The sequence below is a fragment of the Enhydra lutris genome, unplaced genomic scaffold (genome assembly GCF_002288905.1).
Source record: "Enhydra lutris kenyoni isolate GAN:26980312 unplaced genomic scaffold, ASM228890v2 scaffoldscaffold14, whole genome shotgun sequence".
NCBI lineage: Eukaryota > Metazoa > Chordata > Mammalia > Carnivora > Mustelidae > Enhydra > Enhydra lutris.
This window is the reverse complement of record NW_019154098.1, coordinates 22,882,586-22,888,097: the sequence shown is the minus strand read 5'-3', so window position 1 is coordinate 22,888,097 and position 5,512 is coordinate 22,882,586.

Here is a 5,512-nt window from a genome sequence, read left to right as displayed (position 1 = left end):
TTTAGGAAGAATATATTTGGTTCCTTTGGTTTTGTTTAATCTATCTGAACATCTCTATTTTTTAGTTGGAATACTTAGTACATTAATGTTTAATATTTTTTAAAAGATTTTATTTATTTGACACAGAGAGAGAGAGAGATCACATGGAGGCAGAGCAGCAGGCAGAGGGAAATTGGGAGGCAGTCTCCCTGCTGAGCAGAGAGCCCGATGCGGGACTCAATCCCAAGACCCCAAGATCATGACCTGAACCAAAGGCTTAATCCACTGAGCCACCCAGGTGCTCCTATTTAATGTTATTTTGATATGATCTAATTTAGATTTACCATTCTACTAGTTATTTTATGTTTGTCCCCTCGGTGTTTTGATCCTCTGTAGCCCCTTTCTTGTCTCATTTTGGATTAATGTTTTTAGAAGAACATTTTAGTTTCCTACTGGCTTTTTAAAAATATACTTCATTTTTAGAGCAGTTTTAGGCTTACTGAAAAATTAAGCTGTAAGTACAGGGAGTTTCCAGTAACTGTCTCTCCCCACCTATATAAACACCCCACTGATAACATCTTACACCAGAGTGATAGATTTGTTACAATCGATGAACCTATATTGATATCATTATCATCCTAAGTCCATGGTTTACATTAGGGTTCACCCTCAGTGTTATATATTCTATGAGTTTTGACAAACGTATAATGACATGCATCCACCACTGAAGTATCATACAGAATAGTTTCACTGCCCTAAATACCCTGTTGCTTTGCCTGTTCATCCCTCCCTGCTAATTCCTGGCAACTGCTGATCTTTTCACTGTCTCCACAATTTTTCCTTTTCCAGGAAGTCATATAATTGGAATTATAACAGTATGCACCCATTTTAGACTGGCTTCTTTCAGGTAGCAGTATGCATTTAAGGTTCCTTTATGTCTTTTCATGGCTTGATAACTCATATCTTTTCAGCTGAATAATATTCCATCCAAGCATAGCTTGGATGTGCCACAGTTTATCCACCCACCTACTAAAGGTTGTCTTGGTTGTTTCCAAATTTTGGCAATTACGAAGAACGCTGCTATAAACATTTGTATTCAGTTTTCTGTGTAGATGTGTTTTTATCTACTTTATATAAATACCAAGGAGCATGATTGCTGGATCATTTGGTAAGAGTGCACTTAGTTTTGTAAGAAACTACCAAACTATCTTTCAAGATGGCTGCACCATTTTGCATTCCTAGCATCAATATAGGAGAGTCCTATTGTTCCACATCCTTGCCAGCATTTGGTTTTGTCAGTGTTTTAGATTTTGGCCATTTTCATTGGTGTGTGGTGATATTTCATTATTGCTCTAGTTTGCAAATCCAAAATGACTTATGATGAATATCTCTTCATATGCTTATTTTCTGTGTCTCTTTGATGGGGTGTCCAGATCTTTCACCCACTTCTTAATGGGTTGTTTATTTTATTGCTGTGTTTTAAGAGTAATCTGTATATTTTGGATAAGTGTTTTATCAGGTATATTTTTTTCTAAGCATTTATTCCCAGTTTGTGGTTTGTCTTTCCACTTTCTTGACAGTATGTTTTATAAAGCGGAAGTTTTTTAACTTTAACATAAAGTTTGGGTTATTATTTTTTTTATGGATTGCATCTTTGGTATTGTACTTAAAAAGTCATCACCATATCCAAAATCATCTAAATTTTCTTTTGTATTATCTTCTAAAAGTGTTAGAGTTTTGCACTTCACATTTAGGCTTATGATCCATGTTGAGTTGACTTTTGTGAAGGGTGTATATCTGTCTCGACTCATTCTTTTGGCATATGGATGTTCAGTTCCCGCACTATTTATTGAAAACACTGGTTTTTTTTTTCTCCATTGTGTTGCCTTTGCTCTTCTGTCAAAGACCAGTTGCCTATATTTATGTGGGTATATTTTTGGGCTATTTTGTCATGCTGACCTATATATCCATTCTTTTGCCAATACCGCACCCTCTTGATTACTGTAGCTTTATATTTAAGTTTTGGGGCGCCTGGGTGGCTCAGTGGGTTAAAGCCTCTGCCTTCGGCTCAGGTCATGATCCCAGGATCTTGGGATCGAGCCCTGCATCGGGCTCTCTGCTCGGCAGGGAGCCTGCTTCCTCCTTTCTCTCTCTCTGCCTGCCTCTCAGCCTACTTGTGATCTCTGTCTGTCAAATAAATAGATAAAAAAAAAAAAAAAAAAAAAAAAAAAAAAATTTAAAAAAAATTATATTTAAGTTTTACAGACAGGGAAAGTCAGTCTTCAAATTATGCTCTTCTCCTTAATATTATGTTGGCTTTTCTGGGTATTTTGAACTTCTGTATAAACTTTAGAATCAGTTTGTTTATACCCACAAAATAACTTGCTGTTTGGGATTGCACTGACTCTATAGACCCAAGTTGCGAAGAACTGTTATCTTAATAATACTGAGTATTCCCATCTACGAACATGGAATATCTCTCCATTTATTTGCTAAGTTTTTATTTTTTTCAGCAGTTTTCTAGTTTTCCCCATATAGATCTTGCACCTATAGATTTATACCTAAATATACTTTTTTTTTTTTTTTTGGTACTAAGGTAACTGGCAATGTGTGCTTTACATTTCAAATTACACTTGTTCATTGCTGGTATATAGGAAAGTGATTAACTTTTGTATATATTCACCTTGCATTCTGCAGCCTTGATGTAACTGCTTCTTAGTTCTAGAGGGTTTTTTTGATTTTTTTTTTCAGATTTTTCTACATAAACACTAATTCTATAGGTTTTTTAGCTTTATCTCCTTGCACTACTTTTCAGTAATTGTGCTAGGCTTTAAAATATATGCCTTTAATGTTTTACAGTGAACTTAGGGTGAAGACCATATCACTTCACATAAAACATATAACTCCATTTATCCCCAAGACTCCTCATAACCATCAGTTTGGTCTCTACAGTTAAGTCTGTTTCTTGGTTTTCCCCTCTCTCTTTCATTTTCCCTTTGCTCATTTGTTTTGTTTTCTTAACTTCCACATATGAGTGAAATCATATGGTATTTGACTTTCTGTGACTGATTTATTTCATTTAGTATAATACTCTCTAGCTCCCTCCATGTCATGGCAAATGGCAAGATTTCTTTTTTTTTTTTTTTAAGATTTTATTTATTTGACAGAGAGCGAGACAGAGAGAGAGCAAGCACAATCAGGGTGAGTGGGAGAGGGAGAAGCAGGCTCCCCACCAAGCAGGGAGCCCATTGAGAGACTCGAGCCTAGGACTGTGAGATCATGACCAGAGCCAAAGGCAGACGCTTAACTGACCAAGCCAGCCAGATGTCCAAGATTTCATTCTTTTTTATGGCTGTGTAATACTCCATTGTGTATATAGATCACATCTTCATTATCCATTCATCAGTCAATGGACACTTGGACTGTTTCCATAACTGCCCAGCTCAGTTGGTGGAACATGTGACTCTTGATATCAGGGTCAGGAGTTTGAGCCCCACATTGGTATAGAGATTACTTAAAAGTCATTTTTTTTTAAAGAGGAATGAGAATCATATATAGATAGATAGATTATATATATATATAATCTATATATATCTGACATTTACAATTTCTTATAACCCTCATTCCTTTCTAAACATCTAAGTTTTCCTCTCTTGTCATTTTGCCTCAGCCTATGGTATTTCCCTCAATATTTCTAGTTATGCCGGTAGACTGATAACAAACTTTCTTAATTTATGCACTATCAATGCATGTTTATTTTGCCTTTGAAAGATATTTTTACTGGATATACAAATATCTGTTAAATTTTTCTTTTCCGAATCTAAAAAGTATTGCCCTAGTATCTTCTGGCTTTCAGTTTTTCTAATAGGAAATCAGCAGTTGTTTGAATCATTGTTTGCATATATGTATTTCCATGGAAGTTTAAAAATTTATCTGCAAAGTTTTTGAGATTCTATACTTCAAAAGGTGGACCCTAATTCCCCTCCATTTGAATGTAGTCCAGACTAAGACTTGATTCTAATAAACAGAATATGGTAGCAGTGAAGCTGTGTGACTTCTAAGAGTAGGTCATAAAAATGTGGTTCAGAACACATATAAAGAGCTTTCATCTGGATTTCTCTTGATCTGCCGCTGTCTTGTTCTATGGGAGGGTGGGCATTATACCAAGTGGACACTCAAGCTGTTCTGGTAAAGGGTTCCCAAGGGGAGGAACTGAGGCCTCCTGCCCACAACCAACACCAATGCCCACCATGTGAGTGATATAACTTCTAGGTAGATCCTTCAGCTCCAATCACATCCAGCTTCAGAGGACCATAGTTTTGGTGACATTTGACTACCATGTTATGAAAGTTCTAGGTTATAACCTTAGCTGTTCTCAAATTCTTGCTCACAGAAAATACGAGATAATAAACATTTATTGTTGTTTTAAGCCACGAAATTTTGGGAAACTTTGTTATAAAGCAATGGATAACTACATTTCCTAACTCAAATATCTCTACATGTCAGAGTCACTCTAATTTACCAATGCTTCAATTTACTTCTATAAAAAAAATGTAAAATTCAAGATGCACCATAGCTGAAAAAAATCAATCCATGGAAGAAAATTATTAATTTTTGGTAACACCAGTCTATATTAAAACACCATTTTGTCTTTCTGGTTTACCTTTGTAGCCTGAGCATACTTGGTATGTAAGAAGACATTAAAGAAATATTGCTGAATGAATAAATGAATTTACTTCTTCAGGCTCTAAGCTTCTGGAGGGCAAAAACTGTGTCTTATTCACCTTTTTTATTGTCCTCACATGGTATAATGCTTGACACTGAATAGGTCCCATTCACTGTTGAATTAACTCAAATTTAACTGAAGTTCTTGTTGAAATAAATGATCTAGAAGCAGAAGTGAAACATCATGGCAGAAGACTCATTTTAAACATTTATACTGCACATTGACTAGTGCTTATTTTGAAGTCCCTATCACCAGAAAAAACAAACAAACAAACAAAAAAATCCCCCAGATTTATATACTCTGTTGGCTCCTTGTAGATTTTATGGATTTTTATAATTTTCACCAGTAGAACCAATCTTCAAGTGTTTCTAGAGAATCTTTATGAAACAATATATAATGATACGCACTTGATTGTGCTCAGGTTGTAAACTGTTTTAAGGTGTTGAATTTGGCAAGTTAGCTGCAGAGGCCTGGTAATCTGAATTCCTTCTTATCTAATCAAGTTTTATGCCATTTTAGTAGAGCTGAATTTTATGAGCCTAGGGAGTTTGAACACTCACAAAACATGTAAATTGAGCAACTACTTTCGATTCTTTTTTTTTTTTTTTAAGATTTTATTTATTTATTTGACAGGTAGAGATCACAAGTAGGCAGAGAGACAGGCAGAGAGAGAGAGAGAGAGGAGGAAGCAGGCTCCCCACTGAGCAGAGAGCCCCATGCGGGGCTCGATCCCAGGACCCTGAGACCATAACCTGAGCTGAAGGCAGAGGCTTTAACCCACTGAGCCACCCAGGCGCCCCACTACTT